Genomic DNA, 23,251 nt, shown 5'->3' on the forward strand with positions numbered 1-23,251 from the left:
GAATATGGTTCCAAACAGAGCTTGATCGAAACTGCAGCTTCTTGTTGCTGATCATCTTTCCAATGATCCCTGTAAGACACAAACTGCATATACTTATGAAGATTGGTCATGATAATGGTAATAAAAAGTCATCAAAACAACAAACTCACCATGATTTTTATTTCTGAGAAAATTCAGTAAACTCATTCCTTTGCCTAGAGTTATTGTGTATAATATTAATATCATCCACAATCTGGACAGGTTAGTATGATTACAGCTCCTTTCATGTAGTATTATAAGAAAAAACTATTTTGTCTATCTCACAAGATGATCAACAATCAACTACAAATTATTTCATTTGTCCCAGTGCCATGGCATCAAAGAAGTTTGTGGGTGAGACTAGAGAACATAAAAAATGCAAATTCCAATGTTTCAGATAGAAAGACAGGGACCTCCAATGTCCCAGAGCAAAAGAAAAAAAAACTGAAGAGAAAATAAGCTACTCAGACCTGGAAAAATAATTTCCCAAAGTATTCCTAATGTAAGGAGCAACATGGTGAAGATGGGTCAAGAAACTCCTGATAAATTCATCATTTAAAGTCAGTCACTTGACTGTACTGAAATTGGGAGGAGATAATTGTGTGCATCCATTTCCATTTGAAATCATTTACTTCACTGTCAAACATTTCCAACTTGTTCATACAGAATGACAAATCAATTAAAATTACATGTAGGGATGGCTTCATGTTATTCAGTTTATATTGTTGACTGCTAAAGACCTCATGGGCAGCTTGTTAATTAGACACTGTTCATTATCGGCAGCTTGTATACACATGCTACTCAAAAGTTCCAAGGACAAAGATTAGGCAATTAGGACTTTTTTTTCTAATCATTAGCAGCTACTGCTACTGTGGATTAGATTTGTTATGAAGTTCCCCATTTGGGTTAATGCTCAAATGGGACACCATGGAGCTGGCCAGTGTGGCTGAGCCCATCTAGGAACTCCAGTCTTGAACCGCACAACAGCCACGGTCACAGGTTCAAATCCTGCCTCAGGCATGGATGTGTGTGATGTCCTTTGGTTAGTTAGGTTTAAGCAGTTCTAAGTTCTAGGGGACTGATAACCTCAGATGTTAAGTCCCATAATGTTCAGAGCCATTTGAACAATTTGAAACCATGGAGTAATCGGGGGAAGTTAGATACATCTTGGTTAACGAAAAGAATTTATGCAATGACAGTGACAGTACTATGTAACAGACAGACTGTTACTCATCATATAGTAGAGATGTTGCATCATAGCCAGGCACAACAAAAAAACTTCTAGAAAAGTAAGCTTTGGAGTCCAAAGGCCTTTTCCTGAAATCAACAACACAACTGCATGGTTGTGCATGCACACACACACACACACACACACACACACACACACACACACACACACACACACACACACACAGACACACACACATTTGCACCTGCGCCCACACACACACACACACACACACACACACACACATGCATACAAACCTGCACACACAACTGTCACACTCCTGACCACTCTCGCTCCCTGGAAGGACAGACTACGATCAACTGTGCATGAAGGGAGAAACAATCTGGGTGGTGTGGGCTAGGAATAGGATGAGGAGGGGGGGGGGGGGGACAAAGCAGGGTAGGGCTGGGGGATGGTCAAGTGTTGCTTTTGGCAGCATACATGGATGTGATGTGGAGAGTGTAGGGCACCTAGTTGCATTCTCAAAGTTAGATGGAGAGTGGAGTGGGTGAGGGGAGGCTGGAGCAGACAAGGAAACAAGTAAAAACATGAGGAATAAAGGACTGTGTGTTCTCATGTTATAATCCTACCTGCTGATGAAGGCTCCCCCACTGTTGTTCTGAACCACAAGAATACCTTTTTATGTGTCTGCCAGCTGTAAGATTTGTCCATCAACAAACCCTGCCATAGTGGACCCATTGAACCAAACATGATTCCTAGTCTCTCTTAAATCCTTAGGCACATCCCAGAACCTCTCCTTTGAGCCCCCCCCCCCCTCCTTCCCCCCCCTCTACGGCCCCTCCCACACACTCTCTCTCTTTCCTTCCCCGCACTTACCGCTCCACATTCCCCTACCTTCTAAATGCTTCATAAATACAATATACCCAACCATCCATTGTGGCCAGATGCTGTGCCCCCACTGAGAGAGTCTCTGTTTTTATAGACCAACACCTTCTGCCTATTACCTACAACCTTCCCTTCTATATACACTCCTGGAAATGGAAAAAAGAACACATTGACACCGGTGTGTCAGACCCACCATACTTGCTCCGGACACTGCGAGAGGGCTGTACAAGCAATGATCACACGCACGGCACAGCGGACACACCAGGAACAGCGGTGTTGGCCATCGAATGGCGTTAGCTGCGCAGCATTTGTGCACCACCGCCGTCAGTGTCAGCCAGTTTGCCATGGCATACGGAGCTCCATCGCAGTCTTTAACACTGGTAGCATGCCGCGACAGCGTGGACGTAAACCGTATGTGCAGTTGACGGACTTTGAGCGAGGGCGTATAGTGGGCATGCGGGAGGCCGGGTGGATGTACCGCCGAATTGCTCAACACGTGGGGCATGAGGTCTCCACAGTACATCGATGTTGTCGCCAGTGGTCGGCGGAAGGTGCACGTGCCTGTCGACCTGGGACCGAACCGCAGCGACGCACGGATGCACGCCAAGACCGTAGGATCCTACGCAGTGCCGTAGGGGACCGCACCGCCACTTCCCAGCAAATTAGGGACACTGTTGCTCCTGGGGTATCGGCAAGGACCATTCGCAACCGTCTCCATGAAGCTGGGCTACGGTCCCGCACAACGTTAGGCCGTCTTCCGCTCACGCCCCAACATCGTGCAGCCCGACTCCAGTGGTGTCGCGACAGGCGTGAATGGAGGGACGAATGGAGACGTGTCGTCTTCAGCGATGAGAGTCGCTTCTGCCTTGGTGCCAATGATGGTCGTATGCGTGTTTGGCACCGTACAGGTGAGCGCCACAATCAGGACTGCATACGACCGAGGCACACAGGGCCAACACCCGGCATCATGGTGTGGGGAGCGATCTCCTACACTGGCCGTACACCTCTGGTGATCGTCGAGGGGACACTGAATAGTGCACGGTACATCCAAACCGTCATCGAACCCATCATTCTACCATTCCTAGACCAGCAAGGGAACTTGCTGTTCCAACAGGACAAAGCACGTCCGCATGTATCCCGTGCCACCCAACGTGCTCTAGAAGGTGTAAGTCAACTACCGTGGCCAGCAAGATCTCTGGATCTGTCCCCCATTGAGCATGTTTGGGACTGTATGAAGCGTCGTCTCACTCGGTCTGCACGTCCAGCACGAACGCTGGTCCAACTGAGGCGCCAGGTGGAAATGGCATGGCAAGCCGTTCCACAGGACTACATCCAGCATCTCTACGATCGTCTCCACGGGAGAATAGCAGCCTGCATTGGTGCGAAAGATGGATATACACTGTACTAGTGCCGACATTGTGCATGCTCTGTTGCCTGTGTCTATGTGCCTGTGGTTCTGTCAGTGTGATCATGTGATGTATCTGACCCCAGGAATGTGTCAATAAAGTTTCCCCTTACTGGGACAATGAATTCAAGGTGTTCTTATTTCAATTTCCAGGAGTGTAGAAGACACCAACCATTTCCTCCACCAACTCTCCACAGTTCCTGTTTCTTTACTACACAATGCTCTGCCCATTACTATTGATGTCACTTCCTTTATGCTAAGATCCCTAATACCTTTTTCTTTGTCATTATTGAACACTATCTTTCCTGACATCCAATGGATTCCAGATCTACAACCTCTTTTCTGGTCACAACAACTGAATATATCCTAAACCATCATTACTTTACCTTTGAAAGCATCACCAAAAAACAAATTTAAAGTACGGCAATGGGCACCCACATGACACCATCCTGTTTCAACCTATTCATAGGCCATCTAGAGGAATCCTTCCTAACCACCCAAAATCCCAAACCCCTGACCCGGTTCAGATTCACTGATGACATTTTCGTAATCTGGTTTGAGGGTGATGACACCCTAACCACATTCCCCAAAAACCACAAAGCCTTCTCCCCCATTTGCTTCACTGGGTTCTCCTCAAACCAATAAGTCACCTTCCTCTATGTTGACATCAGTAACTCCATCCATATGTAACCTACCAACCACCAGTAACATGTCCACTTTGACAGCTCCTACCTATTCCATTCTAACAAGCCCTTCTACATAGCCTAGCCCCCTGTGGCTTATTACATCCATAGTGACAAGCAGTCCCTCTCAAAATACACCACGGGTCTAACTGAAGCCTTCACAGACTAAACCTGTACTGAAACAGATCTTCCGTGCCTTATCTCTCAGGTCACCCACCATCTCCCAAAGTCCCACCATCTGGCCTGAAAGGAGCATTTCCCTCATAACTCAGTACCGACCACCCAGGAAAGGAACAACTGAATCAGATGCTACATCAGAGTTTCAAGTACCTCTAGTTGTGGCTTGAAATGAGGAGTGTCCTATCCACTATCCTTTTCCCCTCCCATAGTAGTGTTCCACCATCCACTGAACCTACACAATATCCTTGTCCATCCCTACTCCACCATTGCTCCCAACCCCTTGCCTCAAAATTAATTTCCATCTAATAGACCTGCATGAAAGTCCTGTCGTACATATCCTCCCATCTCCATCTACTACAGTCCAGTCACAAACATCACTTATCCTATCAAAAGCTGGACTACTTATGAAAGTAGTCATGTGATCTTCATGGTAAGCTGCAACAGCTGTGCTTTGCTCCACATGGGCATGACAAAAAACAAGCTCTCTGTCCACGTGAATGGCCACTGAATAATTTTGTTCAAGATAGAGTTGGACCACCCAATTAATGAACATTCTGAGGAACACAATGTTCTTCACTTCAAAGACTGCTTCACAGCCCGTGTCATCAGGGTCCTTCCTACCATCAGCAGTTTTCTAAATTCCCCAGATGGGACCTCTCCCTGCAATATATCCTATATTCCTACACTCTCTTGGACTCAACCATCAATAGTCACTGCCCTTCACCCATCCCCTTCTCTGCTCCCACTCAAGCAATACATAGCCTTCTATTCCACTAGTGCACCTACAGTCTCTTTCCTTCTCACCCTTTTCCAATATCCCCCCCTCCCACAATGTATCTAACTTCTGACTGTACCCAGCTGCCTACACTCTCCCTGCCATGAACCTGTATGGTCCCAGAACCAGTACTTTATGATCTCCACCTCTACCCTGCTATCCCTTCTCCTCCTGTCCCAACTTCCTCCTTACCCTTACCAGCCACATTTCTTCTCCCACCAGGCCCAGTTACTCGCAGTCTGACCTCGGTGGCCAGAGACAGTGGTCTCGTGTGTGTGAGTCATGATAGTGAGAATGTGTGTGTGTGTGTATTATCATCTTCAGAAGGAAGGTCTTCCAGTTAACAGTTTATGTGCTTAGCAGTCTTTCTATTGTGTTTGTCTGCAACTCAACATCTCCTCTATTTTGTGTGTAGCAATGAATCTCTTTCATAATATTGTCATTATCTGATACTGGAGTATCCACTGCTTGATATTGTAAGATGTACATAACACCCACAAATTTAATATTTTGTAATATTGTAATATTTGGAGATGATATGTATGTTATCATAATAGTCTTCATATGTTACTTTTAGAAATCCCATTCTATACGTTGTTTTGGACAGTTGGTTTGCATAGCATGCTTTGATGTACAAATTCTTATCGTCTAGGATACATAAAACTTTTCAGTCCATACTTTTTGCAAAAGTTTCTTGTGTGGAGGTCTGGGTACCACACCAATATTTCAACAAAAACAGAAACAATGAACTGGACCTCTTAGCAACAAATAATTCTGAGCTAATAACAATCATCAATACAGATACAGTGATTAGCAAACACAGCAAGACTGAATATTGTAACCTACAAATTCTCCACAAATAAACAAAAAATATACCTATCAAAAAAAGCAGATAAAAATTAACTTGACACCTTTCTGAGAGACAATCTCCAGTCTTTCAAAATTAAAAATTTAAGTGTAGACCAGATGTTTCTTGAATTCAAAGAAATGATATTGGCAGCAATTGAGAGATTTATGCTAAATAAATTAACAAAAGATGGAGCTGATTCTCCTTGGTAAAAACAGTGCATCGGAACACTTTTGCAGAAACAATGAAGACAAGATGCCAAATTCAAATGGATGCAAGATCTCCAACACTGACGATTTTTTAAAGAAGCTTGAAATTTTGCATGGGCTTCAATACAAGATGCTTTTAGTAGTTTCCACAATGAATGTTTGTCTTGAAACCTGGCAGAAAATCCAAAGAGTTTCTGGTTGTATGTTAAGTATGCTAGCAGCAACACAAAGTTAATGCCTCCTCTGTGCAATGGCAATGGAAATACAATAGATGTCAGTGCTGCCAAAGCAGAGTTACTAAACACAGCCTTCCAAAATTCCTTCACCACAGAAGATGAAGTAAGTTCCAGAATTTGAATCAAGAACAGCTGCCAACATGAGTAACATAGAAAAAGATATCCTCAGAGTAGTGAAGCACCATAAATCACTTAAAAAAAGCAAGTCTTCCAGTCCACACTGTACACCAGTTAGGTTCATTTCAGAGGTTGCTGGTACTTTAGCTCCATACTTATCAATCATATACAACTATTTGCTTGATGAAAATCTGTACACAAAGACTGCAAAGCTGCACAGGCCACACAAATTTTCAAGAAAGGTTGTAGGAGTAATCAACTAAATTACAGGCCCACATCATTAACTTCAACAAGCAGCAGTATTTTGGAACATATATTGTGTTCAAAATTATCAATTACCTCAAAGAAAATGGTTGATTGACACTCAGTCAACACAGATTTAGAAAACATTGTACTTGTGAAACACAATTAGTTCTTTACTCGCATAAATTGCTGAGTGCTACTGAATTGGATTTCAAATAGATTCTGTGTCTCTAGATTTACAGAAGGCTTTTGACATTGTACCACACAAGCAGCTTGTAGAGAAACTACAGGATTATGGAATATCACCACAGTTATGTGACTGGATTTGTGATTTCCTGTCAGAGAGGTCTCATTTGATAGCAACTGATGGAAGATCATCGAGTTAAACAGATGTGATTTCTGGCATTCCCCAAGGTGGTGTTGTAAGCCCTTTGCTGTTCCATCTCTACATAAACAATTTACGAGACAATATGAGCAGCTGTTTCAGGTTGTTTGCAGATGATTCTGTCATTTATCAACTAGTAAAGTCATAATAAGATTAAAACAAATTGCAGAATGATTTAGAAAATGGTAAAAAAATTGGCAATTGACATTAAATAACAAAAAGTGTGAGGTCATCCACATGGGTGCTAAAAATAAGCCATTAAACTTCAGTTACATGATAAATCAGTCAAATCTTAAGTCTGTAAATTCAGAAAAATACCGAGGAAATACAATTATGAACTACTTAAATTGGAAGGAACACTGGGAAAATGTTGTGAGAAAGGCTAACCGAAGACTGTGTTTTATTGGAAGGGCACTTACAAAACGTAACAGATCTACTGAAGAGAAAGTCTACACTACACTTCTCCATCCTCTTTTAGAATACTGCAGCGTGTTGTGGGATCCTTACTAGATAGGACTGCTGGAGTGCATGAAGGAAGTTCAAAGAAGGGCAGCACGTTTTGTATTATTGTGAAATAGCGGAGAGGATGTCACTGAAATGATAAAGGATATAGGGTGGACATCATTAAAATAAACCCATTTTTTATTACAACAGAATCTTCAATCAACAATTTTCTGCTCCAATTGTGAAAATATTTTTTTGATGCTGACCTACATAGGGAGAAATGATGGTTGTAATAAAATTAGGGAAATCAGAGCACACACGTGACAATATCAGATTTAGTCTTTACCATGCACTGTATGAGATTGGGTTTGGGAGAGGTATAATTACACAATCGACTATTATGTAATAGCAAATTTTCCTTATGTTGCCATTACACCATCACTTGAAACTTGAAATTCACTGGCCAATTGGTTAATGCCCATATAACACAGTAAAAGAATGTCCATGGTACATTTCACAAAATACAGACTAGCTTTGCTACAGTGGCAACAAAACGGTCTTTCTGGGCCAATCGTCAAGCTGCATTTATGACCTATCAGCTGTCATTTGAATCAGTTCATGCACTATTACTGTACACTCTTCTTCATAAACTGTATTCGCATGCTCATTTTAGCATTGAAAAATCAAAAACATTTTCTCTTTATGTTTGTTGTTCCACATATTTAGATAAATCTCTCTCATAACAGTTCCATAAAAAATAATTGAACAGTACCAACCTGAATCCTCAGCTATTCTGTTCAACGAGCTGATGTGTGGAGCAAGTAGCTCGATCATAGTCAATGGAAAATATATTAAACAACACACCAAGACCAATATTCAAAAACTCAGTATGTGGCTCTGAAGAAAGATCAAACTTAATACTGCAGACCAACCTCTATCACAAATCCCACCTGTACCAAGCTTGGTGCAGCTTTAAACACAAGCTAGACCACCTTCTACACCAATAATTATCATCATTCAAATGTATTCCATATTAGAGTCACTTGTTGCAGTCATTAATTTGCTTTATGTTTTTAGATTTCCGTAAGGCATTTGACACTATTACTCATACACAACTTCTAATAAAATTTTGTGCCTATCAAGCATTCATATCAGTTATGTAACTGGATTCATGCTTTCCTGTGAGAAAGGTCAAGTTCATGGTAATTGATGGAAAATCATCAAGTAAACTAGAAGTAATGTCTGTCTTTCACTGAGGAAATGTTATATGCCCTCTAGTGTTTCTGACCAACATAAAAGATTTCGGAGATGATCTCAAAAGGTCTCTTATATTGTTTGCAGATTATGTTATCATTTAATGTCCTGAAAGGTGATCAGATGATCAAAACTTACTGAAAAATTATTTAGACAAAATACCTGCATGGTGCTGAAAGAGGCATCTGACTATAAACAGCGAAAAGTGTGAAGTCACCAACATTAGTACTAAAAGGAATCTGCTACACTTCTGTTGCATGACAAATCACACAGATCTAAAGGCTGTCAATTTAACTAAATACTTAGGGATTACTGTAACCAACAGCTTAAATTGGAATGATCACACAGCTGGTCGATATGTGCTAAGTGATTATGGGACCAAACTGCTAAGGTCATCAGTCCCTAGGCTTACACACTACTTAGTATAACTTAAACTAACTTATGCTAAGGACAACACACACCCATTCCTGAGGGAGGACTTGAATCTCTGACAGGGGTAGCTGTGCAAGCTGTGGTAAGTAACATCAAACCATGTCACTATCCCCCATGGCCCAAAGGCTTTCATTTATTTGTGGAACACTTAGAATAATCAACAAGTCTACTACAGAAACTGCTTATACTACATTTGACCTCCACCTTAAGGAATACTGGTGTGCAGTGCGGGATATGCATCATATTGATCTGAGGGAGGACATGGAACAAGTTCAAAGAAGGGGAGCACATTTTGTATTATCACAAAATAGAGGAGAGAGTGCCATGGGAGATGATATGTGAATTAGAGTGTCAATCATTAAAACAAAGGCCTTTCCAATTGTGGCAGGACCTTCTCATGCAATTTCAATAATTAAGCTTCTCCTCAGAGTGTGAAAATATTTTGTTTCTGCCCACCTACATAGGGAGAAACGATCATGACAATAAATTAAGAGAAATCAGAGCTCATACGAAAATACGTAAGTGTTCATGTTACATGTGTGATGTTGGAGAGTGGAACAGTAGAGAAATAACTTGAATGTGGTTTGATAAACCCTCTGTGAATTCCAGTCTAACCATGGACGAAGACATAGATGTAAGAAAATGTGATCTTAAGACTGGCAGATGAGAATCATTCTTCCTACATATATCACAGGATAATACTTATCTGCTACAGACAAAAATACATAAAAATTCTTATTGACCTGTGAACCTAAAATTATGCACACTAATTCCACCAAGAATAATATTTTCTTAAATCTTGATGAGGACAAAGTCCTTTAATTTGCTGATTACTTTGGTACCCTAATAATTATCCACCAAGATTTGGAATCCTTAGAATCACAAAAGGTCCCGTACACAAAAACTGCCACTTTTTGTACATTATGTTCAAGAGGTGGGTGGTTTCTTTATACTTTCTTGTTCACTTGATACCTTAGTATTTTTATAATTGTCTTGTCACAATTGATCTTTCTTCTAAATGCTTTGTCTGTGAAGCTGGTCAAAGCTTTCTGAACCTTTTCTTCTCAGTTATCTTTGTCATTTGGAACCTGTGGAATCTGGTCCACACATTCATTCATTCTTTGCTCTCCTGCCAAACAGTAGCTCTGCTGTAGTGTAGAGTCTTGACAAAAGAGATAAGTGGTTCACTATGTCATCAAACGGTTTTATGTAGTCAATCCCCAGCGTCTGTAGATGGTGACAATATGTCTTTATGAACTATTAACTTCTCGAAACCTACTTGTACAAGGCTTTGTGCGGAAATTCATCAAGGTGATATGTATTTCCTTTGTATTATTGAAGGTATTTTTTTCAAATACTTCCCCAAATTGATTCAAGAGGTTTAACTATTGGTGTCTTTGAATTCCAGTGAGGCTCTCTGGCTCTTCTACTTTCTGTTATATTTGTGGCATGACTTCAAGTCCTTTATTCAATAGGCCCAGAAAATTTTTTGTCTTGCAATGTTCCTTGACAATGAATTTGATCAATACTGACTGTGGGTACTGTCCTTCCATGCCAGCACAAATTAAGCTCATTCACTGTTAGAAAGGAAACCTTACCCATAGAGAAGATCTTGTGTCCACACAGATAAACTCATGGCTCTTAAGGCAGTCAACAATAAGCCTTCAACTAGTAGAATGGTGCATGGTATTGCAATAGTTTTACTATCATTCCTATTATTCTAATATTTCTGGATCACATTTCAATGGCTGCAGTTGTCTTGCAGTTCTGTACAGGACTGACATGCAACTTGGTTTTTGTGAATAATTTATTGAAAGAACTGCTTGACATCACACTGCCAAATGCTCCTGTGTCTAGAACAATAGTTACTCAAACATCCTCAATACAGGCCCAAATTACAGATTGTGGTAACAATGGGTATTCCTGGTTGCTTTGATTCATATCAGAGCAGAGTTGCTACATTACATTGGTAGCTATAATATAATGATTATAATAGAGCTTACTTCATGTCTAACTCACTGCGGCTCAAGGTGGTTGGAGATTGTTTCCAGGTGTTGTACAGTTGTATGACTGCTGTCATCAATAATTTTGGTAATCACTGGTGATTGTGACCCCCAGTCATAATCTGACACTGTATTCAGTTGTTTGTTACTGCAATACATATTATTATTAAACACATATTCAGAATTGTATCTCCTTTCACAGTTCATTCAATTTGTACTGCAAAGATTCCCATGACCATCTCCTCTGCTGTGTTTCTGATAACTGTTCAGTTCGGTATCCTGTGGAGGACACCAGCTTATGGTACATGCAGTTGTCCTCTACTACAGCCATTGACGGTACTAGGACTCCGTGAGTAATAACCACTGGGTCCTGGTTGCGACTTAATGTCTCCTACAGTTACGTCCATATAACCCAATACAGACATAAACTCATTCCAACTGGATTCTGACACAGTGATATGTTTCTCTTCATTTTCAACAGACAGGGTTTCCTTTAAGAGTGTTGAAACATCTCTATGAGGAATGGGTTGACCCCAGTAGCATGTCTTACCAAGTTCTTTTTCAAAACATTGGTGCAAGCTCCCATTTTCGAAAGAGAAAAGCTCTGAGTAAAAACCCACTTCTGTAGTATTACTGGCACACAACTGGGCCACAATCTGACAAGTTATGCATTTTCAATATCCTCATGCATTGAGGTGTCAAAAGTCATGGGATACCTTCTAATATTGTGTTGGATGCCCTTTTGCCTGCTGTAGTGCACCAACTCAAGATGGCCTGGACTTAACAAGTCACTGGAAGTGCACTCTAGAAATACTGAGGCATTACTGCCTCTATAGCCATCCGTGAATGAGGAAGTTTGCCAAAGCAGGATTTTGTGCACAAATTGACCTCACTGTCACACACCATAAATTTTGATGTGACTCATGTTTTACAATTTGTGTAGCCAAATCATTCGCTCAAGTTATCTAGAATGTTTTACAAACCAATTGTGAACAATTATGGTCTAATGACTGTATAATGGTTACCTTAAACAATTTCTCATGCTCTTTGAAATTTGCTTACCATTACCACGTTCTAAACAGGGAACTTGTAGAGATTGAATTATTGATTCAATCTCCCACTTGTCGGTATCACAGAGAAGTGTTTCAGACATCAATATTGGAAAAGTATTTGCCAAGAGAGTTATATCATTCCCTGTAAAAACTAAGTTTTTATTAAATGACAAGTAATGCTCAGAAAATGACAGTTAAATTCTGTACATATACAGGGTGGTCCATTGTTTGTGACTGGGGCAAATATCTCACGAAATAAGCACCAAACAAAAAAACTATAAAGAATAAAACTCATCTAGCTTGAAGGTGGAAACCAGATGGCACTATGGTTGGCCACTAGATGGCGCTGCCATAGGTCAAACAGATATCAACTGCGTCTTTTTAAATAGGAACACCCATTTTTTATTACATATTTGTGTAGTACATACAGAAATATGAATGTTTTAGCTGAACCACTTTTTTCACTCTGTGATAGATGGTACTGTAATAGTCACAACATATGGCTCAAAATTTTTGATGAACAGTTGGTAACAGATAGGTTTTTTAAATTAAAATACAGAACATAAGTACTTTTGAGCATTTTGGTTTTGTTGTTCCAATGTTATACATGTACCTTTGTGAACTCATCATTTCTGAGAATGCATGCTGTTACAGCATGATTACCTGCAAATACCACATTAATGCAATAAATGCTCAAAATGATGTTCATCAACCTCAATGAATTCGGCGATACGCATAACGACATTCCTCTCAACAGCGAGTAGTTTGCCTTCCGTAATGTTCGCACATGCATTGACAATGTGTTGACTCATGTTGTCAGGCGTTGTTGGTAGATCACAACAGCAAATATCCTTCAGCTGTTGCCATGGAAAAAAATCTGGGAATGTAAGATCCGGTGAACGTGTGGGCCATGGTATGGTGCTTCAACGAACAATCCACATGTCATGAAATATGCTAATCAATACTGCTTCAACCACACGTGAGCTATGTGCCTGACATCCATCATGTAGGAAGTATATCACAATTCTGCCATGCAGTGAAACATTTTGTAGTAACATTGGTAGAACATTATGTAGGAAATCAGCATAATTTGCACCACTGAGATTGCCATTGATAAAATTGGGGCCAATTATCCTTCCTCGCATAATGCTGCACCATACATTGACCTGCCAAGTTTGCTGATGTTCCACTTGTCAGGGCCATTGTGGATTTCCTGTTGCCCAATAATGCATATTATGCCAAATTACATTACAGCTGTTGGTGAATGACACTTTGTCGCTAAATAGAACACATGCAAAAAATCTGTCATCGGCCCATAATTTCTCTTGTGCCCTGTGGCAGAACTGTCATGAGATTCAAAGTTGTTGCCATGCAATTCCTGGAGCATAGAAATATGGTACGGGTGCAATCAATGTAGATGTAGCATTCTCAACACCGATGTATTTCAGATTCCCGATTCTCACACAATTTGTCTGCTACTGAAGTGAGGATTGGGCATCATCATTTGTTGCAGGTTGTGGTTGACATTACATATGTGGCTGAACACTTCCTGTTTCTTTAAATAACATAACTATCCAGTGAATGGTCCAGACACTTGGATGATGTCATCCAGGATACTGAGCAGCATACATAGCACACGCCCTTTGGGCAATTTGATCACAATAGCCATACATAAACACAATATCGAACATTTCTGAAATTAATAAATGGTCCATTTCAACAGATATGATGTATCATGAAGCAAATACCATCTGCACTGGCGTAATGTTACATGATACCACGTACTTACACGTTTGTGACTATTACAGCGCCATCTATCACAAAGCGAAAAAAGTAATTCAACTAAAACATTTGTATTTCTTTATGTACTGCACGAATATGTAATAAAAAATGGGGTTTCCTATTTAAAAAACGCAGTTGATATCTGTTTGACCTATGGCAGCACCATCTATCAGGCCAACCATAGCGACATCTGGCTTCCCCCTTCAAGCTAGATGAGTTTCATTCTTTATAGTTTTTACATTTGATGCTTATTTCGTGAGATATTTGGCCCCGTCACTATCAATGGACCACCCTGTATATGACTTATCAGTATCAGATATATTTTTATTACAAACTGACTTTATATATTTACCTTGTGCTTGTGAGCCGACACTTCCTTCCATATTGTCTTGATTTTATCATGTGAACTAGCTATTCTGTTTGTGTACCACATACTCTTTGAATTCCTTATAACATTTTTAAACACCTTACATTAGTGTTTGTAATGGGCTACTGTAGCTTGATTGTGATTACGTCTAGCATTTTGATATAATTCCCATTTTGTTTTACGTGATATCCTTATTATTGTTAGTATTTGACAGACATTTGCTGTGCATAGCAAGTGATTTAAATAAAAACTTATTTTCTACAGGGAATGACATGACTCTCCTGGAAAATACTTTTCCAATATTCATGTCTGAAATTTTTCAAGGGATTTAGTTTATGCACTTTAAAAAATGAAGATTTAATCATTATTATTATCAATTATGGTGTTGATAATCATGATTATAAAATTTATCCGCTTCTTTACTAATGTTACAATCATTATAAGCTTATGTTATGTGCTAGATAACATGTTGGTTGCATTCCAGGTGGAAATTACTTAAATAAAATGTAAAGATTACAATCTTACACAAATCAGACTTCTGCAGAATTATGGATGGGGTGAGGTGGCTACATGTTGTGCAGTGCATAGCACTGTCCTTGTTTAATGGCCATTACTGCTGTACTGAGTTATTAGCCACAACTGTCACACTGTTTATTAAGAAGTTATATGAAAATTTTCCCCCAACCAAGTCTTAATAAAAAGTTTAGTTTCTTGTTGCTGGTCCACTTTCCAATGATCCCTCTGACCTACAAACTGAATATACTTATGAACACTGGGTAAGATAATGGTAATTAGAAGTCGTTGAAATAATGATCTCACCTGGAGTTTTGTTTTCGAGAAGATACAATAGGCCTACCACCCGCATAGTGCTATTGTGAGTACTATTACCACTGTCAACAATTCAGACAGTTTAGAATGATTACAACTTGTTTCACTTCATTTACAAAGGAACTATTGACTATCTCATATGATGATTAACAATTGAGAGCAAATTATTTTCTTCGTACCCAGAGCAATGGTATAAAGTGATGAGTACACTGTCCACTCTGGGGCAGTAGAGCTTGTGCATATGTGACAAAATATAAAAAGATAAACTACAACATCCAGATATGGTCAGAAGTATGTTCAGGAACACACGTAAATGAAAAATTCAGCAAATTCATGACTATATAATGAAACTAAAATTTGACGTGACATTTCCTAAAATGGCACATTCTGTGAGAGAATCTATCAGAAAAACTGGGTAACAAAGTATCCAGAATCTTCTGAAGACTCAGGTAAATCAGCACTAGCAAAGACAATAAGAGGGGCCTACCCTTCTTGCAGTATTTTCTCAAATACAAAAGGACCTATAGAAAGAGGCTACAGGATGGAAAAAGAATACAAAATGATAAGGCTATACAGATGTCCAACAATAAAAGCAAAGCAACAAGGTATATAGTAAAACAAGAAACTGGTAGCACCAAGCCAAAACAGAGAAATATGAAAATTAGAAATAAAGGTGGTTTAATATATAATTCTAAGGATAACTTTCTTGACCATTACTTTAGTAACATAGCAACCAAACTGCAAGGAAAGCTACTAAAAATACAATATACACCTACAAATAGCTACATACTTTACATAAAGCTGCTGCTACTAACCATGCGAGAGAAAATCACTGGGATTGTGTATAAATTTAAGAGCAAAACATCCATAGCTCCAGATGAGATTCCAGTGTGTCTGCTGATGGACTGTATTAGCAGCATAAAAGCATTGCTAACAGATATGATAAATGGAGTCATTCACATCCAATTGCTTCCCTGATTACCTAAAACAAGCAGAAGTTCTTCCAATCCACATAAAAGATGGTAAAAAAATATAGAGAATTACATCCAAAATTCAACACTGCCTGCATTTTCAAAATGATAGAAACTGTTATGGAAAACAGACTTATGGATTATTTAAATAAAATTCAACTTCTGTGGAAAGAACAGTTTGTTTTCAGATATAGAAAGAGAATAGAAGCTACTACAAGAAAATTTACAAAAATAGTCGTAGAAGCTCACTGACACATCCTATCACACGAGTAGACACTAGCACATTACAAAATCTGTCACTCATGTGATAACTGAAACCACAACATGACCCATCACACAAATAACCACTTTTTACACTACACACTCCATCATTTGGGTGACCACTGAAATCACAACATATCCCAGCACATAAGTGATCAATGAAATAACTACACCACCACAGCACACGTAATGGATGAGTATGTTCTGACTTGTGTCTGTGATGGTATACTCCAGTGAAGCAGCAGGAGGGACACATCTGAGACCTCTGCTTGCTAATCCTGCTGGACCCCTTAAATTTGGCACACAGTGTGCTGATATAACATAGATACCAAAATTGCAGTCTATGTTGTTGGTAGTCCTGTATTATATTATTATGAGGCTGGCACATCCACTTACTATCATTGGTGCAGTGTGACCAATGCTGTAAGCTTGCAGTCTGACTAACTGTGCTAGCAGTGCCACATTTGTCCTACGCTATAAGTTCATGACTTTGATAGTACCATGACTAGCTGAACTGTGCAGCTGCCACTTTCCATTGCTACACTACCTAACCCTCCTCCCAAAAGGAGGGAGTAGTTGAAGGTCAGGCAAATTAGGCTGGGAAGCACACTTAATGCCCAGAGCAGGATTGGAACAAAGACTGTACTGATTGGGGAGGTGGTGGTTTGGTCATCTGAGGGGAGTGCATGGAGGTGGGTTCAGATGGGAAGGTGTATGTCACCTTTATATGGTCCAGTGATACTGTCTGAGTGTTCCCATCTGCCAGCCGAAATGGCCGACCTGTTCTAGGCACTTCAGTCTGCAACCGCGTGACAGCAATGGTTGCAGGTTCGAATACTGCCTCGTGCATGGATGTGTGTGATGTCCTTGGGTTAGTTAGGTTAAGTAGTTCTAGGGGACTGATGACCTCAGCTGTAAGTCCCATAGTCCTCAGAGCCTTTTGAACCATTTTTTTCATTCCCATCTATGGAAACTTCCAGGGTATAATGACTTCGACTAACAATCTCGTGAGATCCAGAGAATGGACATTGGAGACCAGGCCTGACCCCCTCAACAATGGCCATTGCATGCATGGCAGTGCCTGAATCTGATGAACGAAGGAAGCTGGGGTGCCATGCTGAGAGCCAAGTTAAAGATAGATGCATGCAATGTGGTAGCACAGGTCATACAGGAATAGTGGAATGTTACAGTCAGAAGAGGTAGCACAGAATTTGACACATTGTATGGTATCTGAAGCTGCCCACCATACCGTAAAAGAGCCCAGTCACTGGGGTGTTGAGGTCTGTATTAAAATGGAGTGGAGGTTGAGAAGTATGATGAAGAGTGCAGTAGTCCTTGCTCTGTTATGACAAACCACAGCCACCTTCAAAATCTGATGCCATCACTCAACCGTATCATTTCAGGCTGGATGGTGATTATGAGTGCCAAAGAATTTGGCAAGCTTTGACCAGTTGGGATTCAAATTTCCGTTCACAACCTGTGGTGATGTCAAGTAGGAAAGCATAATGATCAGTTCACGTACTGACAATTGCTAGTACCACAGTATCAGCTCCGATGTAAGAAATTGGTGTTGCCTCTCTCCAGTGTGTGAAATGTTCAATGATAGGTTAAAAAGATACTGCTGACCATCAGAGGGGAGGAAGTGATTGACTATGTTAACATGAGCATGCATAAGCAACCCTGTGGCCTCAGGAAAATCACCAACTGGGGCATGGATGTGCAGGTCAGTCTTACCAAGCTTACAGGCAACACAGCAATGGTTCCAGCTGCAACAATCTGAGCAGATGCCAAGCCTTACATAATAATGAATCCTGGTAGTAGCTTTAATACCAGTACGTCACAGCAGAGTCCAGCTCCATACTAACCTCTTGAGCTGCAGTGACTGTTGTGAAATTGATGCAACCAGTGGTCCCAGCAACTCCAATTGACAATTGGCAGCTATATTGTCTGTGCTGAACTGAGAGATATGTTCCAGTTGGTGGAATTGACATGGTGAGCAGTGACTTCTTATCTGCTGCAAGGTATATAGTATGGGTCTGTAGTGTGGAAATGTCATTAAGTTCCTGGCCTTCAGCTTTTGGCAGATGTACCCTATTACATCATAGGGGACAAGCAGCTTCCTGTCATAGGCACATCATTGGTGTTTGTAGGCATAAGCTTCATTGAAAAGAAGACCAATGGTTCTCAGGAACCACTGAAGTGCTGTTGCAAAGTTGCTCCTAAGGCACAGTGACTGGTGTCAACCACCAGTGTCAACAAGGTGTCATGCTGCATGACCCAGAAGTGTAGAATGGACAAGGCAGTTCTTGACAACAGTGAAGGCAGTGTCTATCTGGCCCATCCAAAGAATGGAAGGACCAGAAAGAGCATCTGACAGCAGCCCTTGACTTGAGACTGCACAAGGGAGATAAATCTGGTGGCCCAGGAACATCACCTGTTAGGCAGCAAAAATGCAATCACCTGTTAGGCAGCAAAAATGCAATTAATGATAACCCCAAATTTTTTTACCCATTGAAACACTACTGACAGGTGTTCAGTTAATGACTTAGTTACAATATTATGAAAAGAATAGACAACTACTGACCATATAGTGGAGATACTGAGTCACGGAGAGGCACTACAAAAAGACTACTAAATACGTAAGCATTCGCACCAAAGTCCTTCTTTTGAAATGGACAACTCTCTCTCTCTCTCTCTCTCTCTCTCTCTCTCTCACACACACACACACACACACACACACACACACACACATACATTACCACTCTCTCTGGCTTTGGCAACAGAGGTAATGTTTATGTGTGTGTGAGCTGCATTTGTGTGAGTGTGTGTCTTGTCTATTTCAGAAGAAGTACTTCTCACCAAATGCTTACATCTTTGATAATCTTTTTGTTATGCTGGTCTGCAACTCAACATCTCGATTATATGGTGAGTGGCAATCTATCCTTTCATAGTATTGTCATTATTCCACCCTGGGTTTTCATCAGTTATTTAGTTACATTTATGTAAACAGATTACAAGATGTTCATGGATAAGTAATACATGTTATTCTTCCAGCATGTTTCTTAATAATGAAGACTTTTGTTCTTAAAGATGACATTACTGAATGAATATAAACAAAATATGTCAACTTACTTATTTGTTTATCAACAAGATTTTGTATGATTCTAAGTACAACAGTGGCTGAACTAAGTTGTTTTAGGAATTTCACAATGTGCTGTGTCCAGTTTAAATTCTTGTCAATATAGACAACTTGAAATTTTGAAGTTGTTACCCTGTTTATTATTTTCTGAGTATGTGTTACACTTGTCGTTAGTATAGTACTCTTGGATGTGCAGAACTGAATAACTGAGCCCTTTCACTAAAACAAGTCAATGGAACTTTTAAGAACATTGTTTAACATTTCTTCTGCTTCTGTATGTGTGCTTGGATTGATTACAAAACAGGGTTTATTCACAGATTTTTAAAAAAAATAAAAAATATAAGAGAAAGAAGAAGAAGAAGAAGAAAAGAAAAAAAACCTGGTATTTCCCAGTTAAAAATACACTTTTTCCGGGGTGAAAATATACTATACCCCCAGCGAATGGTGAAGGTTTCATACACCATATAGAATTTGCTGACACTTTAGAAAATGTTTCCATCAAAAAACAATGATTTCTGAAATACCTTTGAGATGCAGCAACATTTACACTGAATATTATCACATTACAGAAATATAATCAGGAACTCCACCAAATATGGCATGGTAACTTCTGAAGCACTGAAATAGGTATGGCAATGTGCTTTTATCTGCCAAACATAATTCATGGTGCATGATCTCGCTAGCCAAAGACACCAGATATTCATTGATTAGGACATGTTACATAGTCAGCCAATAGCAGCATCATTCTTAATTAGTGCAAACACACAAATAGGAAAACTTAATGAGTTAAGTTAAATTATTTTATGTACAGCAAAGCTACAAGAAAGAGCTAAGCCTTTACATAGAATATTGGCTAACAAAAATATTTTTCTGTTTCTTTTCCAAAGGTGTGATTAGGCAGTATCCAAAGAATACAGCTTAAATTGCAGCACTGAATATTTCTGTCAAGCATTATTATAAATTTAGTTGCTGTGCACAGAACATTTCATCAAACATTTTGACTTTACGATAGAAAAGCAAATTCCATATGGACTTTTAGAAGAACTCGCTTTTACTGCTCAATTTGTACTATATGAAAGAACTAAAATAAATACGGAAAGCTAACCTAGAAACCTAGTCTTTAGTAGCGTGTGTTACCCTGTAAGAGACATCAAACAAAATGTGGCAGTAAAATAATAAATAACAGCATAAAAGGCTGATCCTTAGTGTTAAGTTTTGAATGAGAGTTTAATACTTCTTTATTCAAGAAATTCAATGCACATTCTCACACATAACATAATTCATATTGCATAAAAGAAAATTACTTTCAAATTAAAACTTCTCACACTACTATTTGCAACGTTCTCTACATATAAATTTACATCTACATCTACATTCATACTCCGCAAGCCACCCTACAGTGTGTGGTGGAGGGCACTTTACGTGCCACTGTCATGACCTCCCTTTTCTGTTCCAGTCGCGTATGGTTCGCGGGAAGAACGACTGTCTGAAAGCCTCTGTGCGCGCTCAAAATCTCTCTAATTTTACATTTGTGATCTCCAAGGGAGGTATAAGTAGGGGGAAGCAGTGTATTCGATACCTCATCCAGAAACACACCCTCTCAAAACCTGGCGAGCAAGCTACACCGCGATGCAGAGCACCTCTCTTGCAGAGTCTGCCACTTGTGTTTGTTAAACATCTCCGTAACGCTATCACAGTTACCAAATAACCCTGTGACGAAACGCGCTGCTCTTCTTTGGATCTTCTCTATCTCCTCTGTCAACTCGATCTGGTACGGATCCCTCACTGATGACCAATATTCAAGTATAGGTCGAACGAGTGTTTTGTAAGCCACCTCCTTTGTTGATGGACTACGTTTTCTAAGGACTCTCCCAATGAATCTCAACATGGTACCCACCTTACCAACAATTAATTTTATATGATCATTCCATTTCAAATCGTTCTGCACGCATACTCCCAGATATTTAACAGAAGTAACTGCTACCAGTGTTTGTTCTGCTATCATATAATCATAGAATAAAGGATCCTTCTTTCTATGTATTCACAATACATTACATTTATCTATGTTAAGGGTCAGTTCCCACTCCCTACACCAAGTGCCTCTCCCTCAACCTATTAAAAATGTCAGCAGTTGTGATGTCACGCTCATCAAAACAAGGCCTCAATTGGTATTGCATAGTCTTTGATACATTTTACAGTTGGCAGATTACTGAGTGTGCACAGTCTTTGTCATTGTTAAAGGGCAAATTTACTTTGCAACAACAGTTTTATTTTGGTTTTGTTCTCTGCTGCAATATTATTCTGCAATAGTGGGCTAAAGTAAGATTCTATGTTAGAGTAACATGTTATTATGAGCTGAAATTAAAAATATTTAAATGAAACCTAAGAAAATGAAATATATCTGAAAGTCTAAAAATTTCCTAGGTTTTTCCTGACTATCCCAGGGTGTACGAAACCTGCAATAGTAGTGTCATCTGCAAAAGAAACTAATTCTGCATGCTGTATATTAGACAGAAGATTGTTCACACACATGAGTAACACTAGTGGACCTGAGCCTTGGGAATCCCGATAAGTGATTTTCCCCAGTCAGAATTATGTTCCCGGACTACATTGGATGAGTCGGCATGTAAAGGGCATTCAGAGTAGAGCAACGTTTCTTAACCCCAAACTGCTATTTACTGAGGATATTGTTGCTAAGGTGAGATATCATTCTAAAATGCATAACCTTCTCACAAAACAGTGATTTGTGTAGCTGTGCTGAAGAAGAAAACACTACTATGATGTTGAGATAAAGGAAGCAACAGGTGATGAAGCACTGTTGATGAATCAGTGCAATATTTGGCAGCATTATGGAGATAAAATGGCATCTAAAGTGATTCAAAGATGCCAAGCAGTGTGCTGATGGATGTCTTTGGGATGTCTTCCATGGTGACTGGTGTCTTCATGGGTAACACTGAAGTGCTACTAAGGGCATGGTTGAAGTAACAAACTCCTGGAAGAGGATATATATCTGGGAAGGTGCATGCATTATGAGCACAATATACAATATTTGACAAAGGTTTGTCAGGATGTATCACTTTTCAGTATGAACTGGAGAGGAGAAGACTATAGTCGAGTTGCTGTAAGTTGATCCCTGACAGCCAATGGCTAGGTGCAGCAGCTTCACAGGCCTACCTCAACCAATAAAGTAATGCAATTTTATAAACATCTCTGTGGCAACACCTCAGTATACAGGAATTGTTTTCACCTGCAACTGTTAAAACTTCACAGCTGAAAGCTGGCAACAGTGCTATGAGCTGTCCGGGACCTCCTTATGCCATCTTCACTAAAGGATCTGTTCAAATGGTGAATGATACTGGTCAAAAGTGGAAACTCAAATTCAGCTTAAGCAGAAACAAATTGCTCCAGTGTGAAGTGTCATGGTCTATTGAAAACTGGAGGTCCAAGTGTGGTACATGTGTGATGTAATGTGCTGTGTCATTCTTTTCTTGATGCTCCACATGCGAGTGTGATGGCTGGAAAATGGTTGAGATGATCCTGGTAATG

The sequence above is a fragment of the Schistocerca gregaria genome, chromosome 1 (assembly GCF_023897955.1).
Source record: "Schistocerca gregaria isolate iqSchGreg1 chromosome 1, iqSchGreg1.2, whole genome shotgun sequence".
Lineage (NCBI taxonomy): Eukaryota > Metazoa > Arthropoda > Insecta > Orthoptera > Acrididae > Schistocerca > Schistocerca gregaria.